We start from the raw sequence: 11,819 nt of genomic DNA on the forward strand, positions 1-11,819 counted from the left end.
TATTCACCCATATAAATAAAACTGAGACACTATCTTGTCTATAAATCTTTGCAGCTCATTTGGACAGAGTCCTAAACGAACCTAACAGTTACCAATTTTTTTGACTTTGTTATCAAAATTGTTGTATAAAAAGGCTTTGTACATCATGCCTCCTCAATGTACTAGAACTAAGGATTCATTTAATTTAAAATGTTAACTTGATAAGAAAATGTGGAATAAGCTTTTATTGGATTTAATTTATTTTCTTTGATTTTAGGCAAGTTGAATTCTTGTCACATAATAATATAAGTTTAACACTTAGTTTTAATAGTTAACAGAATTTGTTTCCTTTTAATTTTTTATTTTTAATATTTGTATTCAGCATTTATTTTTATAATTAAATATATTATTCTTCTTTTGTTAATATTCCTACTCAATTTGTGATTAAAAATCTCCTTTTCCATCCAACATCAAAAAAAAAGTCAATAGACTATCTTCTTCCTTACATTTAACAATTATATTCATCTAGAATAAGCTTTGTGAGAAAAGTGTAACTTTTAAAAATTCATGTAATGATTTGTCTCATTTAAGGCCAATTCAGATTTCATGAAAATTTGGTTTACAATTTATTCACTTGTACTTATCCAAAGACTTGGAAATAGAAGGTCGTCAGTTAATAAAAGTCTAAAATTTTACAAACATCTTTAAACTGATTCAGTAAGTACATGCACACAAAACACTTTTAAACCATTCTCTAAAATCGTCATTTAAAAGATAACTGAGAATCAAAACCTAAGCACTCCTGAAAGAATGAAATATCAATGACATAATGGATGTGAGTGATGTAAATTATAGTTGTTTCACAGTTTCCTGAGATAATTATCTAAAGTTGTCAATGGCATCATTCAGATTTGTGTTTCCTTGATTCAAACCATGAGCCAGGAAGTATATATAAATGAAAATAATATGATTCCTTTGTTTATAACAACAATGTAAAAATTCTATAAAACCTGTAGCAAGCACAAAAGATAGTTATTTTTGGCATACACACACCCATATGTATATACATATGTGGAAAAAGGGAAAGAGAGAGAAATAAAAGTTTTAAAAAGTAGTTTGCACAGGAATGGAAATTTACCTAAAACGTATATACAAGAAGATGTTACCATAAGGTCTAAATTGAGGGTTAGCAAACTATAGCTTATAGGGGCCAAATTCAGCCTACCTCCTGTTTTTGAATAAAGTTTTATTAGAACACCATCACACCAATTTATGTGGACTGTCTACTGCTGTTTTTGTAATACAGAGGCAGCATTAAATACCTGTGACAGAGAAAGCATGATCCACAAAGCCTGAAATAATTTACTAATCTGTGCTTTTTTTTGCTGGCCTTTGTCCTAACTTGTAAAGAAAGTCAAAAAAGCAACAACTTCTTAATATTAGGACAAGTCAAACACCACCTGGTTAACTGGATGATACGCTGGTCCTACAAATATTCGTTCATTAGAATTCTTCTTCCAGAGTTCCATGGATGCTCATTTTATGTTTCTTTCTCAAGATGGGCTTTATGTCACTGCAAACAACTGGGGACTGGTTTTATTTGTAAAGTGGGTGAGCAGCATCTCATGCACGTTGAGCATAGTGGTAGGTGGGCAAAATATTGGTCAGATGAATCTTTTTAAAGACTTCCCAGCTGGTGATGTCGTGAAGCTGCGGGAGAGGACAGGAAGCCAGGGGAGAGCATCAACCAGCGCCTGATGTAATAACTACATACCCTGGTACCAACTGGCATGACGGACTGGGAGGTTGGCAGGGGTAAGGAAGTAGAAGAGGAGGGTCAGCAGAATGACAAACTTAAGAAAGAAAACATACTCAGGATTGGCAAAGGGAGCTTCAAAAAGTGACCCTGGAATATATGGAAATTGGGAGGTGGACCTGAGGGTTGCTAATTATATTTGGTTTGATATGTGTCCATTTTGAAATTGTTCAGAAACTAGTGGTACATCATCTAAAATACAACCAAATTTTCACAACTCCCACCTACAGTTTAAAAAAATCCCCTTCGGGGTGCCTGAGGTGTCTCCTGAACGTCCGACTCTTGATCTAGGCTCTGGTCTTGATCTCACAGTCGTGAGTTCGAGCCCCTTGTTGGGTACCATGCTGGGTGTGAAACCCACTTAAAAAAAAAAAAATCCCCTTAGCCATCCATAAGTTCCTCCAAACGTTCTTAGAACAAATTCCTATTACTTCTAATTCTCCCTGAGGCATGAACATACTGCCTAAATATCACTAGATACCTAAGCTGTACTGGGAATGGAATGAGGAGAACATGAGATGAGTGAAAGAATACATAACACCTACATAAAGAAATGCAGAAGAGAAAGAAGACACAGATTGACAAAGAACAAGAGATGAGAGAGATAAAGAGATGAGGAGAGAGAGACTACGTGAGAGACCAGCAGAGACACACGGAGAGCAGGAAAGACAGTGAAAGTGAAAGAAAGTGAGAGAGACCCACAGAGCAAGGTGGGGGGGGGAAGTATAAACAAAACAGAGAGAGGGACAAAGAGTGAAATAGAGATCCATGATAACAAAGTCAGAGACTGACATATTCAGAGGCAGAGAGAGACACACACTGTGAGCGAAACACTGAGAAATTCCAAGTGATGCAAGGAGACATTTACACCCACTTATATACGGATGCGATGTGAGACACATTCACAGAGACACAGAGAAACCCATGCAGGAGTGAGATACAGAGATACAGAGATACAGAGACAAACACAGAGATCTCAAGGTCTTGGGTTTCAACAGAGCCGTTTCCCTTTGCCTTTCAGTACCATGTACCCATACCAACTTAGACATACCATGTCCATACCAGTACAGGAGTCATGTCCCGTGGACCGGGGCTCTTGTTTTGTCAAAGCGTTCTCAAAGGAGGTGCTGTTTTCCAGCAGTGTCTGTTGAGCTGCGAGATGCCAGGCAGGGCATGAACTACAGCTCACTCCTACCGAGTCATATATTTACTTATTCCTTTGCTGAAATGCATGCCTCTAGCAATTCCCTTCTAGAAACAAAGTCTTTTTCTTCCAGAATATGGGCTTAATCTTACCCAGAAAATCTAAAACACACCCAAGCTAAATGCTTCTTTATAGGACTATGAAAAGGGAAAGTCTGAAGGTTCTGCTTACATACAGGTAATTTTTATATCAACCTTGATTTCTCAGAAACAAAGCGTGTTTGTTGATAGATGGAGACACAGGAAAGAAATATAAATTAACAGTAAGAACAAAGGGGCAAATCATTTCTGCCTTCAGCCTCGGGTAACTAGCAGCTTAATGTACAAAACAAAAGGATGGTCTAATTCCTGAAGGATCATCTGAAGTTTATAACAACACATGCGGGGGCTTATGATTCTTCCATCTTGATTCTATTTAACCTAAGACCTCTTTTTTCTAAAACCCACTGATAATTACACATGCACGTGCGTCACACCAACACACTCCACGGAATAAGAATAGCCATATTCCAGCAGTTTGCTCCCTTCACAGACACTCCAATATTATACATTGAAAAAAATGAAGGCAGCAAGCCAACTGGGTATCACAGAATGGGTTCAAAGTAACACTAAATGCAAACAGACTGTCAGGGAGTCCTGGGGCCAAAACAACAAACAAAAAAACAAAAAACAAACCAAAAAAACCTTTCTTCTACTGAAGCGGGAAAGGAATGGTCAGGGGACAGGGTGGAGACCTCTTCTGAAAATGGACCGGAGAGTATTTAAAGGAAGAGACCTGCACTGCTAACTTGGTGCGAGCCCCAGCGGCCCCTAAAAGTCTTTGCCACACGACCTCTCCAGCCTGAGTTTGGGCAGGCCATGGTTTCAGAGATGGCAGCCCTCAGTTCAACAAACCATTTTAAGGCATAAATAATAGCTTGAAAAGAGCTCTGTGATCTCAAATATTACAGCAGAAAGCAACCTCACTGTCGGCTTATTTCAAACTCACCTTCTAAATATAATAGTAAGAAGGACTGCCATGTACAGACCACTTCTTCTGAACAGGTGTTTTCTATCCTGGCAGCACGCTGGGGAACTCAGGGTGGAAGGAAAGCCATGTTGCAGACCAGGGAAAATTCCAAATTGCCTTGTTTGAGAAAGGTTGGCTCCAAGAGTCTATGCAAGACTTGCCTTAAACCTGAATGACAGTGCTAACTCAGCTAAAAAAAAAGGGGGGGGGAGGGGGCTGTGTAGACATAAAGGGAGGTTGATCTGGAAACAGGAAAAAGGGTCACCTGAGCCACAACTAACATGACTTATTAATGAAATGTTCTGAAAAGTGCAGGGGCCCATGACCAATTTCTGCTGTGAGCTGGACGCAGCAACGGTCTGACTCCCTCCTGCAAGGATGCAAACTTTTGATTTATCCAGAATCACTCCACGAGCACTGTCCTCCCCAGGACTGTGACTTGCTGCTTATAACGGAGCTTACCATGCAGGTCTGGGACCAGTGAAAGACTGTGCTGATCCGGGGCACACAGGTATCCTAGCAATGAGGCTCATTATGTTTGTTACTTTTTAAAAAAAATTACAAATTTTTATCGAGCACCTGTTATGGGTCAGGTACCATTGTGAGTACTGAGGGTATAACTATAGCTGAAGAAGATAAACTCCCTGCTTTCCTGGAAGCAGGAAATAACAGTGAAAGGGGGAGATTTAGAGAGAATAAGGAACAATTACATATAAATTCTGCAATAGGGTAATAGGTTTTGTGAAGAAAAATAAAGCAGTGAAAGAAGACTATGAGATAAACATTGTAATAGAGTCTGACTTCATTCTTGATGTCTGACTGTTGATAGCTTTCAGCTCCAACACACCCTTTCTTCCGCTGCCCCATGTCTGGCCAAGCTGATGAGAACATCCAGTGCTCCTTCCATCCGCAGCAACAGGAAGTTCAAAGTACACAAGCAGCCCCGCGTGCTCAAGACCATTTGCCCCGGTGCCTCTTTCTTGTCACAATAAAAGCCAAACCCGTCTCTTTCCCTGGCTTTCTGAAGCCATTTTTGGATATGCCTGGGAGCCTATCCTGCTCTCCCCAGAAAGCCCCATTATATGAGTAATAAACCTGTTCACATTCTCTTGGTGAATGTATGGTATTTTAAGTCTTCACATCTGTACCAAATTTCGGTATGGGGCCATCTGAGTTGCTAAGGTGACCACACCACACATCAGTAGGACTTGTGGTCAGAGAAGCCCTCTCTAGCGAGGTGGGATGTGGATGGGCTAGGGACAGAGCCATGCAAATATCTGAGGGAACATTCAAGGGGAGAGAACGGAGAGTCTGGGTATACTGAAGGAAAGGCAAGGAGGCCAGCAAAACTGTGGTGGCATAACCAAGGAGAGAGCACAGGTGTGGCAGGGAGGTGGGGGAGGAGCAGAGATGCCAGCAGGGGAAGCAGACCGCACACAGCTGTGTGGTCCACCCTAAAGGAATTTGGATTTTCTTCCAAGTTAACCATCAGAGGGATTCTAATAGTGAAGTAACACAACTTGACTTCCATTTTAACGGAATCATTCCAACTGCTATGCAAGAATAGAGTAGAAGGGGACAAAAGTGGAGTGAAGAGGAAGCTGGAGGTAAACTATCAGGAGGAGCTCGAGCTGGCTCAGATGAGAGCAGCAGGAAGGCGGTAAACTGAGGTTTGGTTCTGGATGCATCTGAAGGTCGAATCTGCAGGGGTTGCTCATGGATTAGACAGGGCGCGAGGGAAAGAGAAGCTCCAAGGGTGATTCCAAGGATCTGTGTGGCTGAGCACCTGAATGGGGCAAGAAGCGAATGTTAATGGAAGAGGTGGTGAAAAAGGTGAGCTTTGGCCATTTTTGAGATCAGATGCCAATTAGATTTCTAATTGGAGATGTTAAGTAGAAGGCAGATACCCAAAACCTGAAATCAAGGGAGAAGACACAGCTGGAGAAACACACTTGAGAGTTAAGTTGTGGATGGGATTTGTAGCCAGAAAAATATCCAGGAATGAGAGTAGAGAGAATAAAGGTTTGATTGTGAGCGGTGGGCACTGTAACATTTACAGGTCAGGAAGATTAAGGAAGACCCAGCAATGGTGACGTTTTAAAGCTACCAACTGGCACTCTTGGGCTTGGTACTATCTGAGTCTACTCTAAAGACCTATATTGATAAAGGGAGATCTGAACCTGTCAGGCTGGAGACTAGATCTTCAACGTTGGCATATTTGCTGTGATAACAAAAACCATCTTACGAGGTCTCTTCCAGAGTGCCCCTCACCATCGTGGTTAATCTGTTTCCATGTGAATTTCTGTACTTAACTTAACCCTTACATCAACCCCGGACATAACTGTTACTACACTCATTCTATAGATGAAAAAACTGAGCTGGGGGCTGCTCAGAAAAGATAAATTGCCCAACATCACAGAGCTTTCGAGACACGGAAGTTAGGCTTGAATTTCAAGCTCCCTGACTCCAAGGGGCAAAGAAATGAAATGACTTGCCTGATGTGACACATTGAATTAATGGAAAGGCTGGAAATAGATCCCTGATATGTTTAATATAAAGTTATTGTTATTTTTTTCCACTGGGAATAAAATGATCACTTGGAAAATTCTGGTCATTTATCATTTGCTGAAGATCCTTGTGCTTGCACCCTGAAGGGCAAAGACTGGCCATTTCTTCCTTGATTTTATATGTCCATAGCAAGGACGTCAGGAACACTATTAAAGGAATAGGCAATGTGAAAATTTGCAAATAAATAATAAAACCATCCTGGAGGTAAATTTAAAATTGTTAAATCAATTTGGACTGTAGAAAATACCTCACCCACACACCACATTGACAGTGAAAACAGTATATAACCGAAGAGGAAACAGGCATTATTATATCTTCAGGATTTTTAATTTTATATTCCTGTTTCTAGTGTTTTTATTTGTGAAAAGTATTATGTTATAAAGTTATTACTATTTTAACATTTTAAAGTTTTACTTTGAAATTACCATGTTGTATTTAAACTGGCTTTTATGATTATTATTTTATTTATTTAATTATTTTTTAGAGAGAGAGACAGAGTGCCTGCGCACAAGGGGGGTGGTGAGGTGGGGGAGAGGGAGAGGAGAGAGAGAATCCTAAGCAGGCTCCAAGCTCAGTGCAGAGCCGGAGGCAGGGCTCCATCTCACGTCCCTGAGGTCATGACCTGAGCCCAAATCAAGAGTCAGACGCTTTACCGATGGAGACATCCAGGAGCCCCTAAACTGGCTTTTATAATTAAAGTATGATCTTTATTAGTCAAAGACCAATTATTTTCAACACTCACAAAAATTACTCTAATTTTACAATGACATTTGCAGAAAACATTACCACATTCTGTTTAAAAATAAATTCCTTCCATTTATATTGGGCTTCCCAGTTTAGATTTTTTCATGTATGTCTCATAATTGGATTATGAGAAGCAAGGGGCAAATGAGGATAAGTGGGTGTTGCCACCTATTTTATATAATGATGGGAACTATGGTTCAAAGAGAAGTGACCAGCAGAAAGTCATACAATAAGAGTCTGAAATTGAACATGTGTCTTTTGATTCCATAGTCAATGCACTACCTGATGACTTTCTGCATAAAATTGGAAAATTTTTAAATTTATTTGAGAGAGAGAGGGAGAGAGAGAACAGTATACACATGCACGAGTGGGAGGAGGGGGCAGAAGGAGAGGGAGAAAATTTCAAGCAGACTTCCCGACGCTCCTGGAGCCCAAGGCAGGGCTTGATCCCAGGACCCTGAGATCATGACCTGAGCCAAAATCAAGAGTCTGATGCTTAACTGACTGGGTCACCCAGGTGCCCCTATTTGTTGGGAAATTTAATAAATAAGAGATATTTGTATTCTTAATGGAAATCATAGCATGAACGGTACAAGCAGATAGACAGAAAAAGATATGTATATTTTATATGCATCACTACCCATGAAATATGAATCATTAAATATTAAAATTAGCACTTATTAAAACCCTTTAATAATATACACAGTCTAAAACACCTCAAAATATTCATTAATTCCCTGCTAATTCTACTAGCATTTAGGTAGCTTGTAGTTATTTCTTATCTGAGTCCTTCTAAGGACTATATTTCTATATTTGTAGCTTCTAAGCAGAAAAGTAGGTTCTGGGAACTTGCCTTTTCTGAATGCTTTTATATCTAGTATGAGAATATAAAACACATCTTTGATTTACTTAAGGAAAACTGAGTTTTAAAGGACAGATGATTTACTCAACCATATAATAAAATGCTTCAAATACTTGGGGGAAAGAAATAACAAAAAAAGTATAAATATCTTAAAATGACTAGGTCTTGGAGATAAAAGCAATTGTTTTGAGTGTTCCAGAGTAGAAAATGATAACGAAACTAATTCAGAACATCTTAATAAGAGTTAAAAGCTCATATTAATTTAAAATGTCATTCTTTAGAGGTTATTAAGTGTGATGAGAAAAGTTTCCAGAGCTCAATGCTTTGATAAACTACATCTTTTACAAGATGTGGAATGAGGAAAATGTGATGATAAAACATTTGAAGTTAGGTAGAAACTAAAAAAATGAAAACATGATAAAAGAATGAATGTTTTTAATATACCCATTAAGGCGGATGTATTCATCTACGTCAACTCTGCATAATTTAGTCCCTTCTCTTGGAATTTTATTCTTTGACACATCTCCATCTTCCTCATCCCTACCTACCTAAATATGACAAGGAAAACTCTTAAAGTTTGGAAGAAATGATAGACTTATTTTGGAAAAAAACAGAGTAGGTGTCTTTTCAAATTTAAGTCTTAAAAAATCTCACAGTGCTGATATTTTATTCTTGTCATTTAACAACTTCATCTTCTTACCCTAAAGAAAGCCCAGCAAACACTTAAGGGTGCCCTGCATGACTGTCTAAACATTGCTGGTCAAAAAATTAGTATGGCTTTTAATGACCAAAATTTAATAAATATTTATCAGATATCTGGGTCCTGTAAAATGTCTCCCTTTTCGTAATGGGAATCGAGTGTAACCCATTTTGTCAAAGTTTTTTTTTTTTTTTTAAAGATTTTATTTATTTATTCGACAGAGAGAGACAGCCAGCGAGAGAGGGAACACAAGCAGGGGGAGTGGGAGAGGAAGAAGCAGGCTCATAGCAGAAGAGCCTGATGTGGGACTCGATCCCGTAACGCCGGGATCACGCCCTGAGCCGAAGGCAGATGATTAACCGCTGTGCCACCCAGGCACCCCCATTTTGTCAAAGTTTTAATACACTTTAATGAAAGTATCCAGAATCCTAAGGATACTTTCTAGCTCCCAGTGAATTTCCTGGCTTCTAAGAAAACAGAGGAGAGAAAAGGGATGTAACTTATAGAAGATATATTCACTAAAATACATATACCAAAATACATACATTAGAAAGTACAGGCTATGCTTTCAGAATGTCAAAACCTAGGTGTTTTACATTGAGACAAACTATACTGCCTAAATGATAAACTATAATATTAACTTGAAATACAAGCATTACACACATAGATCTTTGCTTGGTTAATTATATCCTGCCCTCTGTAGGCTTTGGGCTCCAGATTCCCACATTCAACCACCAATTCCACTTCTTTACCTGGATGCCTAATGAATGTATCAAACTTAACAGGTCCAAAAGAAATTTAATTTTAATTCTTTAAATCTCAGTTTTCCTCACCTCTGCCAAAGGCTCACAGTTTACCTGTTTCAACCAAATACCTGAGACTCATCATTGATTCTATTACTTCACTGCCTAACCCTGAATTAGTCTTATTACCTTTCCTTCAAATAGATTCCAAATCAGTATAGTTTTTTTCCCCCAGTTTGCCTTCATCTTTTCCCAAGTGCCCTCACGGGAATGAAATCCAAATTCCCCCTCCATGGTATTCTGAGCCCTACAAGAGCTAGTCGGTGAGTGGCCCCGCCACCCTTTCCTTCTCTAAATACTCAGGCTGTGTCCTCTGTGGGCTTTTTCATTTTCACTTTGTTCTGTTGTGACTGCAATCCCCCAGCTTTTTCATGGCTGGATACCACCTGTCATACCAATTCCTCAGCTCATCGGTTACCAGTTCAGAGAAGCCTTCCCTGACCCCTCAACCTAATTAGCAATGCCCCACCCTCACCACCTACCATCCTTCTCCTACTCACCCTCTTTGTTTCTTCATAACACCTGTCATTGTCACTTCCCTTCATGCGTTGGCTGGGGTATGTTCTCCCTCCCCAAACTAGAGCGGGAGTTCCGTGAGAAGAGGGGGCTTGTTTGTCTTATGTGCCCCCGTATACCAAAACCTGCAATACTATTTGAATGAATGAATGAGTGACAGATATGACCCTATCCCTAAATATTGCTGTTGGCACTTTCAGGCAGAGTGTATTTAAAGAAGATGAACTGTGCAGGATTTCTCCAGAGGATCACTAATGTATAGCATGCCACCATATTCCTCACCCACCGGTATGAAATGCAGCACTAATGTTAAGAAAACAAAGAACTCAATCCAATCAGAAAGTGCATGATGCGGCTTCAGTAATGCAGGAAACTTGGAAGATTGGAACGTGGGGAAGAGCTGCTTTCCTAATCTCCAGGGAACAGAATAATTACTCCATCGCTCCGTGACTAAGAAGAGCCAGTACCTTGGCTTTTTTTAAAAGGGTAGTGCTGTTGCCAGAAGTTTGAGGCACATCCAATGTTTATGCCAAAGGAACTTTTGTAACTGGACTTTTGAAAAAGAGAAAAAAGACAGGGTTGGGTGGCGGGAGGTGTGGATAAACGCTTCCAGCCAGGGAAGGCCAACCCGAGGGTGTTTTTATGCAACTACGTACAACCACATACAGCTTTGGGCAAAGCTCTATTTATTTCCCTCTGTCCTCCTCAATTTGCCTTCAGGTCATTGCTTAAAGATTATTTCACAAACATTATCTTTTCTTCCAAGAACCTCAGTTAAGAATTAAAATACAAAGTCATTAACAAAAAGCAATCAGGAATTCTGTTTTTAAACACTCAACTCAGACCATGAATCCTGCCTGCAGATAAATCTCCTTTGAAATATATTACTTACCCTTGGATGGAGAACAAATCTGGATGTATTTAAAGAAAATGTGGGTTTTCTTTTTCTTTCTTTCTTTCTTTTTTTACTTAAGGATTTATATTAAACAAATGTCTATGGGGCTTCCCAAGGTTTAGAAGACATCCACTTTTAATTCTCTGAGGGTGTGGCCCCAGGCACCTGTTCACTCTCTGGCCCTACCTGAAGCCACTGATGTGCCACAGAGCAGACGTGGCCCGGCCCCTGCCTGCAAGAGCAGTTCATTGAAAGCAATAAATATTGGACAGAAAAAAGCAAGAGCTCCTTGAAGGGGTCAGATGTCTTAACAGAATGTCTTTCTTCTTTCCCTAATCTTTAATGCCAAGAACTGCTTGTTCTTCTGTGTGAAATCAACAAAAGGGATTAAGTAATACAATGCATCCCTGCTCAAAAAAAAAGGATCACTTTTTCTTTTGAGCAGAGTTCTTTTTTATTTCCCTTCTCTCCTCCTCCACTTCAGGTAAATGCTTAGACATTATTTCACAAACACTATCTTTTCTTCAAAGAACTTTAGTTAAGAATTAAAATATTTAATTAACTAGAAAAAAAAATCAGGTATTCTACTTTCAATTCTCAGTTCTCTCAAATTCTCTGTGGCTGTAGCATTTTCCCCAAATTAGTGCATTCCAAATTCAGAAAGGTGAAAAGGATACTTCTTTTTACCAAAAAAAAAAAAAAAAAAAAAAAAAAAAAAAAAAAA

General features: G+C 39.3%; 1 protein-coding gene across 1 annotated transcript in view; it reads right to left on the reverse strand.

Annotated features, from left to right (window-relative positions):
* The window catches only part of SLC27A6 (solute carrier family 27 member 6), a 74,695-nt gene that overhangs the window by 23,887 nt on the left and 38,989 nt on the right, over positions 1–11,819 (reverse strand). The window lies entirely within an intron of this gene.

Source organism: Ursus maritimus, unplaced genomic scaffold (genome assembly GCF_017311325.1).
Source record: "Ursus maritimus isolate PB19 unplaced genomic scaffold, ASM1731132v1 scaffold_5, whole genome shotgun sequence".
NCBI lineage: Eukaryota > Metazoa > Chordata > Mammalia > Carnivora > Ursidae > Ursus > Ursus maritimus.